The sequence below is a fragment of the Trachemys scripta genome, chromosome 11, assembly GCF_013100865.1.
Source record: "Trachemys scripta elegans isolate TJP31775 chromosome 11, CAS_Tse_1.0, whole genome shotgun sequence".
Classification (NCBI taxonomy): domain Eukaryota; kingdom Metazoa; phylum Chordata; order Testudines; family Emydidae; genus Trachemys; species Trachemys scripta.
In genome coordinates this window covers 33959740-33975014 of record NC_048308.1, presented here as the reverse complement: position 1 = coordinate 33975014, position 15275 = coordinate 33959740, and the positions used below count along the sequence as shown (strand labels likewise).

At 38.0% G+C, this 15275-nt stretch overlaps 1 protein-coding gene across 2 annotated transcripts in view; it reads right to left on the bottom strand.

The window, feature by feature from the left end:
- CSRNP3 (cysteine and serine rich nuclear protein 3) overlaps positions 1 to 8173 on the bottom strand; it is a 60147-nt gene extending 51974 nt beyond the window's left edge. The window contains exon 1 of one of the 2 annotated variants that reach the window (XM_034785705.1): positions 7943 to 8173. The gene's annotated coding sequence lies outside the window, so the exon portion shown is untranslated. Of the gene's footprint in view, positions 1 to 6025; positions 6146 to 7942 lie in introns of those variants that run through there. The other variant, XM_034785706.1, reaches the window with a different exon arrangement.
- Between the last annotated feature and the right edge of the window lie 7102 nt (positions 8174 to 15275).

Genomic DNA, 15275 nt, shown 5'->3' with positions numbered 1-15275 from the left:
ACTGCCTTTCCTATTAAAGGAATAATCTCCTCCCACAGAGAAACCCACAGCTGGGCCAGCAAGAACCCACAGAGCTTCCAAGAATTAAGGTTACACAGTGGGTAGTATGTACAGGCTCCCAAGTCCCGAGGATCCTAGGGATCTGCTCAAAAATGCAGCCCCAGTCATATGCTGACCTAGGCAGCAATATGGAGGCTGGGGCCCGCCGTGCTACTCTTCTGGCCCCTTTTCTTCCCGATAACCAGGGCCAGCGCTACCTTTTTTGCCGTCCCAAGCAGCAAAGAAAAAAAAAAAAAAAGCTGCTTCCGTCGTGCCGCCGCTGCCGGAACCAGAGGAGGAGCTGCCACCGTCATGCTGCCGCCGAGGGAATCGCTGGAGGAGCTGCCACGGGCGTGCCGCCGAAGAGGGGACCGCCGGAGGAGCTGCCGCCCTAAGACCACCCGGGAAGCTGCCTTTTACCGTTTGCCGCCCCAGGCACACGCTTGCTAGGCTGGTGCCTAGAGCTGGCCCTGCCGATAATACAACTCATTTTCTGACCCCCTCTTTGCTGTGTGGCAGCAGAGGCAATGGAGCCTAGTGGGAAGTTCCTGCTGCTTCAATTGGGTAGTACTTTAAGAAGCAACAGCTCTCCATCAGATTTCCATAGTCAATACTCTGGAACTAGCATTCCCTATTTCACACAGCCAGTAAGGATGATCGACTCTCTAGCTTCTCTGCTTGGGCGAAGAGACTACAACCCAGCCCCAAATTAAGTCAAGAAACCTAGTTAAAAAGTTTATGAAATGATTTGTGAAACTTAGCTAAACAAGTTGAGTATCTTTTGATGGATACATCCAAATTTCCCTTGTAGATACCCTCTAACTTACATTTTGGGCATGTTTCATCACAAAATTTATGCTGACCCAGATTTATTTGCCTCTCTTTTTCTTTTTGCACTGTTTCCTTGTGTAAAACTGGTATGAAGTGATAGGAAAGAGAAGCAGACGCACTGGAATTACAGCTTTCTTTTGAGGGTAAGAGTGGTGGGAAGAGGTGCAGGGAAGAATTACATCCAAGCCTGGAGTAGGAAATTAATGGCTATTTTCCAGAGTTTTCTTTTTTTTAATTATTCACAAGTTATGTTAATCATAGCTCTCATTAGTATGATACAGCTATTTTAGGGGAAGTGTGTCCGTAAGAGCATCCCAAGTGCAAGAGGGCAAGGGGTTCACTGGTGTCAGGTAGTGAGTTTCAACTGGCCTGACTAGTTCATTGTACCCCAATTCACTTATGTTATAATCTGTATCTTATAAGCATCATGCAAGGTATCATTGGAAAATCAATATAGAACAGCTTCCATATGTGGAGTGATTACAAAGACTGGGACTGTTCAGCCTGGAAAAGAGAAGGCTAAGGGGGAATATGATAGAGGTCTATAAAATCATGAACAGTATGGAGAAAGTGAATAAGGAAGTGTTGTTTACCCCTACACATAACACATGAACCAGGGGTCACCTAATGAAAATAACAGGCAGCAAGTTTAAAACTAACGTAAGGAAGTACTTCTTCACACAACACACAGTAAACCTGCAGAACTCCTTCCCAGGGGATCCTGTAAAGTCCAAAAGTATAACACGACTCAAAAAAGAATTAGATAAATTCACGGAAATGGCTATTAGTCAAGATGGTCAGGGACGCAATACTATGCTTTGGGTACCTCTAGAAGCTGGGACTGGACAACAGGGGATGGATCATCTAATAAAGTGCCCTGTTCTGTTCACTCCCATGGAAGCATCTGGCACCGGCCATTGGTCTGACTCAGTATGGTCATTCTTATGTGTTTGAACCAGACAAATCTGGGGAGTGGGTAAACAGCTTTTTTTCCAGACAAAGGAAAGGCTGATGCCTTCATCCAGGTGCAATCACAGACAACTGGCAATCACAGTCAAGAGGACATTCATTGACATATTGGAGGCTGCAGGGGCAAATCAATTTGCATTATAGAAAGCAACTGCAGGGAAGAAACCCGCATAGAACCATCTCCATCAGACTCCATGACACCTTTCCTCACAACTATGCCACTGGACATTGAGAATACATTTCACAAGTTCATTGGACCATAAAACAGGGGCAGAGAACCCCAAGTTATCTTTCACCTAAGATGACAAAGGAACTGAGCACTTTGGACTTTGTGGGAGATCCTGATCACAGCAGGGGTCAGTCATCTTGGTCAAAGGAAGTGTGGTAAAAAATCTTACCATGACCCAATACTGTAGTTTTGTTTAGTCTTAGTCACTAGAAAGTTTTTCACTTTTATATGTTTGTAACCATTTCTGACTTTACCCCTTATACCTGAACTCACTTAAAATCTCTTTTTGATGAAGTAAACTTATTTTACTTTTACTCTAAATCAACCCAGTGCTGTGTTTAACTTGGAGTGATTATTATTTCCAGTTAAAACAACAAGCTGCTGTGCTTGTGTCTCCTTAAAGGAGCAATTGACCTTATTACTCCTCTAAATGTTCCAGGAGAGTGCTGGACATTTCAGGACAGATGGTTTGGGGAAATTCAGGACTGGGAGTGAGTTGGGGTCACTTGGCTAGTAATAACCAAAGTTGGTAGAGATCAGAGTGCAGCAGTGTAACAAACAGTCAGATTTGCTAAATTTAGGTTGCTCAACACAGACACTCAGTGTATGCTTGTCTGCGGGCTGGGAGCATCCAGACAAGAAGCTACAGCAGCAGAGCATTTTAAGGCACGCAGGACAAGTGGTGATACAATCTCTCACAGATGTGGGTTGAACCCTAAAATATGACAGGGAGCAGGAGAAATAAAAGCCACATTATTTTTGCAGGATCCACTTTAACCTGGTACATCATTTTTGCTATTTGTGTATTCTTGTAAATAGGTCATTTTTGTCTTCTAGCTATTTTCAACCATTCTTCAGAACCAAGAGCAACATAGCAGAAGTGAGATAACAATAATGTAAGCTCACTTAGCAAAACTGTTCAAATGGAAACAAAATTGTATAGATTTTATGGTGTTCCGTGATATTTTGCTGAGAGGATGGCACAATTTGTCTCAACTTTGTAACTGGTTCAGAATGATGACAAAGATAGATGGCTGACAGACAACGAGACAATTTATCTTTCAAAAACCTTTACCAATCTCACAAAAGATTACACCTGTCTCACTTCAGCATGATCTGCCATCTGTTCCTTTAAAGAGATAAGTGCTTAAACTTCAAGGTTCAGTTATTAGAAGTATCTTTTGAGAACAAATAAGTTTTATACACAACAAATTCATTTACTGCTTTGCTAAGGAGAACATGTCCATTTTTGAGGGGGTGAGCCTTCCAACAAGTAGGGACATTCTTCAGTAAATATTATTCCAAACGAAGTGTATTTAAAAATATGGAAAAATGTAATTATGATGCACCTTAAAATTTGGCTTTTAGCCTCTGAATTAATTATGAAACTGTAAATTATTTTTGATTAATCCATCTATCTGACCAAATAAGATAGATAGTTCTAAACAATGGTGGTTTTCTCCTTTTGTTAAATAAACCAGGCCAAATTTCTTGAGGCCATTGGACAAGATTAGATTATTTTCTTAGTTTATGAATACCCAGTCTAAGACACTCTGGGCCAGATTCTGACCTCTTGTACATGGTATACATCATGAATAAAACCACTGAAGTTAATGGTATTACAGTGTAAACAGTAATTGTGATTAGAATCAAACCTCTGTATTCACACTAATGTTGTACTATGGTGAACAAAATATTGTATTCTATCATGATTTAAAAAAAAAAATCTTATTAGCTGGCATTCAAAATATAGATAATCTATTTATCTTTCATTAGGCCCAAATTATTAATGTAGGATGTTTTGGAAACTATCAGAAATTGTCAGCAAAACATGGCACATCTGTGTGCTCTAGTCACAGAACAAAACAAAAACAGAACAAAATCTGAAATCAGTTCTTTCATTTTCTAAGCTAACATCCAAAACAGGAATAAAAGACCCAGTCTATTAGAAAATACAACAACAATTTCTTTAGATTGTATCCAAAGGAAGACTGTTCTGCATCTGTTTCCATATATAAAAGAGACACATACCCAAATGTTATGATTTCATTAGAACTACGGGGATGCTGTTCTACAGTGATGCTCCTCTTGTAATTTTAGAAGAAGCAGTTAAATTTATGAGTGTATGTTTACTGTAAGTACTTAACCTCATAAATCTAATCTTAAAATTTATCAGGTTTGTTTTACACAAATATGGTAATTACAAATATGGTAATTACATGGCTAGATATAGCTTTCTTTTTTCTGTTACTTCTTGTGCAACAGATTCTTTCAATCTTGTACAATAAAATTTGCCAGTGAACAGGGCAGATAACACTCCTATTTGTTCATTAGTATTATGCTTCATATAAAGTGATGGTTGAATATACACAATATATTTTGAGACAGATCTTTAGAGCATTTTTTCTCATTCAGTTCTGTTCATTAAAATATATGCCCTCCTCCCAAAGATTATTTGAAATGTAAGATGTAGTACAAAAGAGAAAAATTTCAGGGCCTGATCCTGCATGGGTTCCAAATTGGCTTTGATAGGCACTCCAGATGTAGATGCTGGGATTTTCAAAGACACCTCAGGGACTCAGGTTGCCAACTTCCACTGAAATTTAATGGGAGTTGGGCATCTACCTTCCTAAAGCATCTTTGAAGATCCTAGTGAAAATGCTTGCAGGATTGGATTCTAAATGATGTATAGGACATATATTTTGATGCTGCAAGGTGTTGATTGCTCTGGTCCTGATCCAGGAAAGCACTTAAACAAACACATGACTTTCCTGGGTCAGGGCCAGACTGATAAGCACTTTACAGGATGTGGCACATATTAAGTAAAATTTAATCACATATTTTATGAAAAGTTACGTTTCAGGCAGGATTTTCCTCACTTTACTCAGGCAAGTAGATTCTAATCTTGCAGTGCTTAGTCATACAACCACCTTACCCTGGGACCACTGAATAAGGACTACTTGTATGGCTACAGTTTACAAGACAAGAAAGACTCTGTCTGAATCCTATTGAAGCTGACTGAGTCAGGACTGCAGGATTTGGCACTAAATGTTCTGTTAGCATACCACACAAAATTAACCATGAGAGTTCACCTGTTTTTAATCAAAGCAAACATATCAGAGCTCAAAGATAAATTAAAAAGTCATGATAAGTTTAATATGTTAAGATGAAAACAAGGTCTCTGCCCAAAGAATAAATAAATGGTTATCAAGAAACCACTCACAGTCTTTCGAAGTTAAAAAGGGTTTCACTAATAAGGTAGACAGTATAACATAAATAAAATGGCATTTCTCTCTACATTGTATAATTAAAAGCAATATACATATCATACAGAAAACTCTTCCCAAAATTAAGATGTTTGTCTAAGGAAATTTTTAAATTAAAAAAATCTGATTTAATATGAAGCAAAAGAAAACCATGATTTCTTTGATGACTTCACAGCATCTGCACTTAAATTCTATCAATAATAATGATGATGTATACAAGGGACTTCTATATTTTTAAAAGAAATACCAAGAAATTAGAATTTTTTTCCCCTAATTTAAAAACAAACAATAAGGTATTAAAAAATTCCTGCCAAACGAGAACCATTCACAGGTACTTTGATTTATTTGTCTTATGATTAAAAAACTGCACATCCAGTTAAGGAGTGGTTTTCCCTCCCCCCGCTCATCCAAGGTTCAAAAGGTAAGGAAATATTTTATACATAATTAAATACCCTTAAATCAAATTAGAGTGTATTACATTTAACATTTTTAAAACCTGGTTTTTCAAATTAGGAGAAAAACAGAATATATTTAAGGCAACAAAGTATGAGCATTTCACCTGAAAGCAGCACAGCAGAAGAATTACAACTCCAAAGCCAAAGCAACAAATGCAAACCAATTAAAACTTTAAAAAAACTTCATGTATGAATCAAAGCAAATGATGCAGAACATATCATCTTTCAACCCATACCTGTAGACAGTGTACTACAATTGTTGCAGAAAAGCTGTAAGAACTTCCTAACACAGAAAACAAAAAGTCTGCTTCATTTTATAGCAGCTACAGACTGCTGCAGTATCCAGTATATTTTTTTCAGTCAACTGTTACAGCCTTCCACCAGCCCCGTGACCTTTGAACTCATTTCTCCCCCCTCTGCAGTTAAAGCTACTGTGCTTGTCTCATTTACATAAGGCTGGTGAAGGCCTGCCAGCAACAAAAAGGGAATGCTGGGTAAGAAATTGTAGAGCTGCAGTTCAGCCGGAATACCTGAATCACTGGAGAGCTGGGGGTGGGGAGGAGATGGTGGAGAGAAAAAGCTATTGCCACTACATACTGATAAGTCAAAAGCATATCTCCTATTGTGATTATTAGGAGGCAGATATTTTATTTTAATTCAAGTATATTAAGCACCCACCAAAAAACAATCAGTCTGCAGCAGCTAGTTTCCAAGGTGACCAGAACAGTCAAATACTTCATTTAAATACATGTAGAAGGCTGATATGCAAGTCTCAGCAACTACCCTCTGCTTTTTTAAATACAGCTCACCAGATGTTTTATTTTTAAAAGGATCTATTTCAATATTGTATTTTGAAATTCATGAGTTTAATGCATACTCACCTTGATTCAGATGCCTTGACATGAATTAGTATCAGTTACAGATACAACAGTAAAACTGTATTAATGTAAGGAGGCAATATACAGAATGATTTACATTTATTGATCATTACTATAATTAATAATCAGCAATAAAATGACTGCTAATCCTCCCAAGTATAAATCACAATCAAATAATGTGCCAAAACTGTGGATGCATGGATATTAAGTATTTTAAATTTTTAAACCATTTGAGATGTTATTTTTAGAAATACATATTTTAGTTTAAATCATTACAATTATATCAAAGAATGTAAAAATGCTGATCTGGCTTTAGGAAGAGATTCAATTTTTTATTTTCTACTTCTTTTCCTTCTCTTCCTACAGACAGCATCCTCCCTATTCAAACATTCAACTTCCCTATTGCTGAAACGCTCTCTAAAAATTAGCAATTCAAATTCTTTCAGATTTGCCAGTATATGCATCTTGTGTCTTTTAAAGTGCTGGAGCAATGAGAAAAATGCTACTGTAAAATCATTTAAAAACAAAGACGTTTTAATAAGACTAATCTCTAGACCACTAATGTGGCAGAGAAACTCTATATCTATACTGTGTATTAAGGTGATCATAGGCCATTAGGATCATTGGGACCGTTTTTAAAAATAAAAAGTACATCAACTATATGAATTACTAACTGAAATTAATACCTGTTTGAAAAATACAAAGTAAAATATAATCCATCTTGCTAACATTGTCTGAATTTGTTGAATGCAGTTTCATAATGAATCATTCATGTGTGTATATAGACTTATATTTCTATAAGGACCATTTTCAAGATACTCCAGAAAAAACAATGTGAAAAATCTAAGTTCATTGTTATTTATGTTCCAAAATTAATCATTTTTAAAATAAAATAAATAACAGTGATGCAACACATTTCCTATCAAGAAAATATTGAGCTTGAAGACATAGAAGAATAATGGATGTTGCTATTTAATATTTTATATTTCTATACCGGCAACAGATCCATTTTAGCATTAATTTTATTTTTTACTGATTATTCAGTATTTCATGACTAAATGAAGTCTGATGTGGAGTTATAGTAAAAATATTTGTAGAACAAATCTGATTATAGTACTTAACCAATGTATTTAGCTAGATATCAAAATGATGTGCATCACTCAAGCCACACCTTTCCAAATGCAAAAAAAAATTATTTTTTAAAAAAGCAAAAGTAGCCAAAGCACTGATTAAATTCAAAACACAAACATTTTAATAATCTATAAAATAACTGACCTGTTCAAAATGTTGTTTTTCCAATCCATGCACTCTTTTTATTAATTAGGAACCAAAATAGATTGATCATCATTTTATAACGTGTGACATATTCACTGTCTTCCTACTTCCAACAGAATCTTCTTAAATTTCCCAGCACTGTGTTTTATTGCTGGTACCATATGCTTTATTGTTCAGCGACAAGAGCTTCACTCTGCACAAAGACTCATTACCTACTGCTTGCTGAGCAGCTTCAGTCTCACTGAGGCTGCCTATATGATCACATGGGAGTTTTGTCTGAGAAAGCCAGGCATGCCACTGATTTCACTATCTATGGATATTTTTATCAGCTGAGGTCTACTATGAGGAAGGAATAACAAATTATAAAGCTGCTTTAACTCATTAAGGCAGCAAATTTATGGAAATCCCCTCACAACCTTTTTTTTTCCATTACAGAAAAGGTGGAATTCAGAGGAGTTTTTAAAAGTGAATTATAATTTTCCAGTGATAATTTGCACTATGTTATGCCTCATATAACATTCATTGCTATTAATATTCTAAAGGGATAATATTCCTGTTAACTGTTATTTTATCAAAACACTTTATTAAACACTTAGGCTGCCAATATGTATCCCTTTATGGAGACCAGAGCTACTGAATGATTATTTCCCCCCAAAAGAATCATCATAATTCAGACTCGTGTTACCAATCAAGGGCCTGATCTGGCAACCCTTACTCATGCAACTAGTCTGAATGATTTCAAATAGGACTACTCAGGTGAGTAAGGATTTAAGTAAAGTTTTCAGAATCAGGCCCTCAATCTAAATGATAAATTGTACTCTACCATGAAGATTTTAATCTACTTTTTATGATGATATCCAGTTACTGTATTTTAGTTATAATTACACAAAGAAATAAAATCAATTTATTTGTATTTGTTAACTTCCTTTCCCATTCACCTAAGGTATTTTACATGGGGCTGATAACTACATTTTAAAAAATAATGAAAACACATACATAAAAAAGGATACATGGTTAATGACTAGTCTTAACATTATTATTACAGATGATTATTTTCAGAACATTTTGAGACAGCCTAATTTCTTCTTCAAAAAGAGTGCATGAGACATTCTTATCATTTAAAATTTTAACATAGTGCTGGTGATAACAGAATTCCTCTCTATTTCTCTGAAAACTAGTAACTCATAAATAATTAATCATGACATTTACAGGGCAGGGGTACAGGTTTTCTATAAAAGTAGTTAATTAACTCTAGAATTATTTATTGCAGTTTGAGTAAACAGGAATGCTGTTTATTCATTAACAATCTACAAATGAAAAATACCCACTTGTTATCCTTTTCAACAACTCCCTCTTTAGAATACATAATTATCAGCTTGTTGCTCATTAAGGGCCCAATCCTGTTCTCACTGAAATCAATGGAAGTTTTGTGATGTACTCCTGTGGAAATAGGACTGGACCCTATGAACACTGAGAACCATAGATCTGATCCTCCTGCCACTCAAGTCAATGAAGTCAATGGTGAAGCTCCCATTAACTTCACTGGCATCAGAAACAGACTCATCATGTGACAAACACACACCTGAAGTAATACAACGAAGGGGCAATCTCTGTTTGTGAGTTATAATGAAAACTCAATCAGAATAATGTTTAAAGACGCAATTAAAATAACCCGGCTATCTAGTTTAATACAAAGCTTCCACATACAGAAATTTTACTACCAAACTCATTAGCAGTTTGAAAGGTAAGATTTGCTAGGATATGACCCAAATTTACTCACGACTAAAAGGTTAATCTGGTGATGAATCTCGTCCAGATTCTAAACATTTATTTTCTTTAAACTCAGAATTCCATTGTCAGCAATTTTTTTTAAAATGCCACCATTCTGATATGGTCCCACAACATACCTAAAGACAGTGGCGGAGCAGATGGCTCATGGCCGAGGACCCTTCAGGAGCTCTTAAGCGGGAAACACTATAGCTGTATACATTAATAAGTAGAAATGAAGGCAGACTAGACGGGTTGCTAACGAACAGCTGGTTTAGCTACAGCTATGCCTTTTTTTCCCCCTGCTAATACAATTGATGATGTCATGATGCTAGTGTAGAGAGAAATAAACAAAAGGCAGACATTTTTGCTGCTGCAGTAGTAGGAAAACAGAAAAATAAAAAGGTTTACCAGATGGAGAAGAACAATAGGAAAGCAAGAAAAAGGAAAGTTATTGTCACATTTCCTGGAGACCATTACAAAAAATGAAAAATTAAAAAAAAAAACAAAAAAAAAAACCTAATAGGAGGTTAGAGCAAAAATTATTAAGAAACATAAACAGTTAAATAGTTTAACAGGAAAATTTTGGTCCTGCAAAGAGACAATAGCAGCAAGCTGTCTTAACCCCACACAAAATACATAACATCAGTCAACCCTTCCTGTCACGGTCCAAAAAATGTTTTATCCCTTTATGCTCAACACTGGGATTTCTCAAAAGGTTACATTACAATCAAGTTGCTAAAAACTCTCCCTCCCACAGTAAAAATATATGAGCTGGGCAGGGCCATCCTTAGGATTTATATGGCCATACGCAATATTATTAAACTGGTGACTGCGGACCCCCAGAAGACGCCTCCCCCACAATTGCTGACACATACCGAGCTTCGTAGGCAGCAGATGCTGTGGCAGCCCAGGCTCGCAGCTTGCGGGGGAGGGCACAGGCAGCAAAGGATACCAAGCTGCCCGGTGGCGGCGAGTCACAGTTCCATAGAGACCCCCGTACCCTCTCTCCCTCACGCAGAATGCGCCGCGCGGGCGCATTCGGCTCTGTGAATACGGCCCCTGCCTAAGCAGACTGCAGCATACGCTGGGTGTACGGGAGCCGACCCACTCTTACCTGCTGTCCCAGTGGTTCCCCAAATTTTGGGTGCCCTACGCAGCCGCGTACACTGCGTATGCCTAAGGATGGCCTTGGAGACAGGGCTAGGAAAGAGAAAGTCTCTATGAAGGCCCCCTCTTGGTTCTTGATCATTCCATTGGGGAAGTGGAGTCTGTGCCCCCACAGTAGGCATTGTGGGGGCTGCCAAACGATTCTACAGGAGGTTAGAGCTATCTGAATAGAGAACCTGCATTGGGTTTGGAATCCAGGCATCCCTTGTCACTCCATGGTAGCACAAGCTCCAGTTAGGGTTGCCAACTTTCTGACTGCAGAAAACCGAACACCCTTGCCACACCCCCTGCCCGAGGCCCCACCCCTTCTCCAAGGCCCCGCCTTGCTCACTCCATTCCTCTCCCTCCGTCGCTCACTCTCCCCCAGCCTCGCTCACGAGCTCATTTTCAGCGGGCTGGTGCAGGGGTTTGGGGTACAGGAGGGCACCTACATCTGCATTTTTCATTTTGTTTTTAACTTTTCAAAATACATTTTCCCCCTTTGTCCTTTCCTATCTGGCACAGACTGATTTTCCCAACCTGGTTCTAGCAGAACACAAGCCAACATTGATTTTTGTTTACTTCTTTGTTTAGTTTGTGTTTTGGCATAACTGATTGGAGTACTATTTGTTACTTAAATGCTGCCGGGGGAAAGCAAAGAGTAGATGGTTTGAGCATTGGCCTGCTAAACCCAGGGTTTTGAGTTCAATCCTTGAGGGGACTACTTAGGGATCTAGAGCAAAATCAGTACTTGATCCCCTAGTGAAGGCAGGGGGCTGGACTCAATGACCTTGTAAACAGACACCATGCTCCAGTGAGATTCGTGAAGGCACAAGAGTCATATCTGGCTGGCTCTGAAGGAGATGGATGTGGTTGTACCTTTTATCTCCTTCATGCCTGATTTATGTAATTTTTAGACATGGTCTGTTCAGGTGATTGCATAATGACTAGAGAAGGCATAAACCTCCACATTTTTTCTCCTGGTCACATTACAGTCAGAATTTGTTAATTCATGTAAGTACGGTAATTAATTTTATTATCTGATGCTGCAGCAGTTAGTAGCTTCTTTGTAACCTACTCCATGTCACTCAGTACAATAGTACACCTACCACATAGCTAATGTGCACTATTCTGGTGGTCTAAGCACCTGTGTTTAGGAAGCATGTGAGAGAAAACAGAAAGTGTGCTTCCAGAAGAGTATCTGTTCATTGTCTGAGTATGCTGGCTCTTCAAACTCATACAGCTTCCCCTGCAATATGCTGGATTAGGGTGCGCAGTTCTTATCTCCCTTTACACTTGTCTCTCAAAAATCAGACTGGCGGAAGAGCTGTTTCATTTTGATTTATGGTACCTGAATTGATCTGAGGTAAGAAATAGCACACCCTTTTTGATAAGTAAATATAATGAAAATTTTGTTGTGTTCAGGAATCACAGTATAAACAACAACAAAAGAAATTGTGATTGGACTCTTGTGCCTTCATGAATCTCAATGGAGCCTGGTGTCTGTTTACAATGGATCATGTTAGTTTTGTTTTAAAGATAAGATGTTGTTTTGTTTAAAGAGAGACTTTGAAAAAAGCCAAATACATTTAAAACAGGGTCTGCCTGACACATCCCTGTATCCACTTCATAAGCCAGCTCCATGCTCCAGCTAGTTTCCATGACAGCTCAGATATCAGAGTATAATGCATGCTGGGGCATCATTCAGAGCTACACAGCAGGAATGGACATTGCAGGACCTAAAAGGAGGAACTATAAAGGCAGTTTTCAGTTAATAATGTACTGATGGCCCCCTCTTAGCCTGGCTATCGAACACATCTTGTTCACCAAATGCCATCCATCTCTTTCAAATCACCGCATCAAAACTCATTTCTGCTATGAATCCTTCTTATAAAGAGTTCCTCTCCAATGATCTCTCTGCAACCTTTCTTTCTTGAACTGCTGTCCTGTGTTTAGTCTTGTTTATATTAGATTATATTTCTTCTCAACAGGAACCATGCCTAATTCTATGTTTCTTAAAGTACCACTGGACATTCGTGGGGCAATAGAAATGAAACTTCAGTTCAGTATGCACTATTTTATATTTATTTATTTTAACCATTAAGACCTTCTTTTTTTTTTTTTTTTTAATGTTTTTCCTTTTTTTTTTTTATAAACCAATTTCTTTTGTTTGTGTAGTTATCTTTTCTGTATCATTGGTTCCAATTTTAGTTCCAGACTTTTAATTTTTATACAGAATCCCAAATCCCTACAGATTATTAACAGATGTTAATTTATTATTAATATGGTTTTTAAAGTCATGTAGCTTTATTCTTCTAGCATAGTGTAAAAGAATTTCAGATATACACATACACACAGTATAAGTTTTAAACAAACAATTTAATACTGTACACAGCGATGATGATTATGAAGCTTGGTTGAGGTGGTACAGTCAGAGGGTGGGATATGTCCCAGGGAATGCCTTATGACTAAATGATGAACTAGCACTCGGCTAAGACATCAAGGGTTAACACATTGTTGTTAATGTAGCCTCACACTCTATAAGGCAGCACAAATGGCGGTAGGAGACACAGCATGGCAGAAAGAGACAGAGACATGCACCATGTGTGTGTGTGAGAATGAGTGTGAGTGTGAGAGACAGACAGACAAGCATTGCCCCTTTAAGTATGCTGGCCCCCACGCTAAGTACACTGCCTTTTTAAGTAGATCAGCAAGTTGAGACAGCAGCTGCTGCCAGCAAGCTCCCTCTGTCCTGAGCCCTGTCGTATCCTCCCCCCCACACTCTGTGGAGATGGGGGCAGGAGCGGGGAGCAGGAGCAGGGAGAGGGAGGCATCCTGACATTAGCACCCATCTTATTCCCCTCCCCCTGCACAGCAAGCAGGAGGCTCCCGGGAGCAGCTCCAAGGCAGTTCCAAGTCCCCACCCACTAGCTCCAACAGGCTGCTCTTCCAGAGAATCCCGCAAGTAGTGGATAAAGTACTGTACTAGCAAGCAGCAGCCAAACAACGTATAACCGAACATTGCACGACTTTAAACGAGCATGTCCTCTAATAGATCAGCAACATAACAATAAAACAACGTTAACCGGGACAAGGTTAATTAAAGAGTTACTGTATTTCTTTTGTTTTTTTACAGTGCAAATACTTGCACTTGCACATACTTACAAATAAATATAAAGTGAGCACTGTACACTTTGTATTCTGTGTTGTAATTGAAAGCAATATATTTGAAAATGTAGAAAACAAATGGTATTCTATTATTGTTTAACAGTGCGATTAATTTTTTTAATCGCTTGACAGCCCTAGAAATGACAGACAAATATATATTGGTTCTGATCTCACTTACACCATAGTAAACCAGAAGGAAATCCTTTGACATCAATAGAGTTACATGGAGAAAACTGGTGCAAGTGGAATCAGGTCCACAGTGTCTATATCACTGACCCTTATTCCCAATAGGACTTTTTGAAACTTGCTTTCCTCTATCTCTGGCATCAGCAGCTGTACTGTAACCATTGTTAACATTATAACATGATCTCCTTACTTCCAGATGATCACAATATAGTTAAAGTAGGAAACATCTCTGATTTTTGTGAGAGGCTAGAAACTCCTTCCACCAAAGAACAAATCTTTCATCACCATTCATGTGAATTTGTGTCCGTCTCTATCACATGCCCAAGCACAAAAGTCTAAATACAGATAAATATAAAGCGACATGCATAAAGGTAGAGTGGAATAACAATGCAGACTTAATGTTACACAGCAAGGCAGTTTACTGAAGAGTTCTAGTAATAATGCAAGCAAATTGTCAACATACTTTTGTATTACAAAGTACACAAAGCGTGGAAATTTTATTTCTACAAGTAAGAAAATGTCTCATATTGAAAGTGGTTGGTCTTAAATTAGTTGCTTAAGGTTTGTTTATGATACCATCATACTGTAAAAGTACTGACTATATCACTGTACTTCTCCATGTCATTGTGTGTCCCACATACCTTGTTAAAAGCAATCACTTAAAGTTTAAAAGGACACTGACACTGGTACTTTCAAGTCCTTTGTTTTTACAACTTCATTGTTTCTAATACCCTCTTAGAATCTTGAAAACAACAGATTTTCCCTTAATAATTTTGTCCATTTCCATTTGGCTGAAATTGTTCCCTCCCCCCCATGTGTTTTCAACAGAGTTTGAAATTAGCACAAATTTTAATTTACACCCTTGTTTATGTGCCAACAATATCAATAATGTCAGAACAGCTCTGGGACTTCAATTGAGCTTTCTTTACCAGCAGAGCACAAAAACCACTGCTTTTTTGTCATATGCCCAATGAGTGTAGTTTTGAAGTAAGGGGATTATTTCTCAACAACAGCAAAGAAGATCTCCTCCCGACCCGTAAAAACATCGTCATGATCCTGCTCC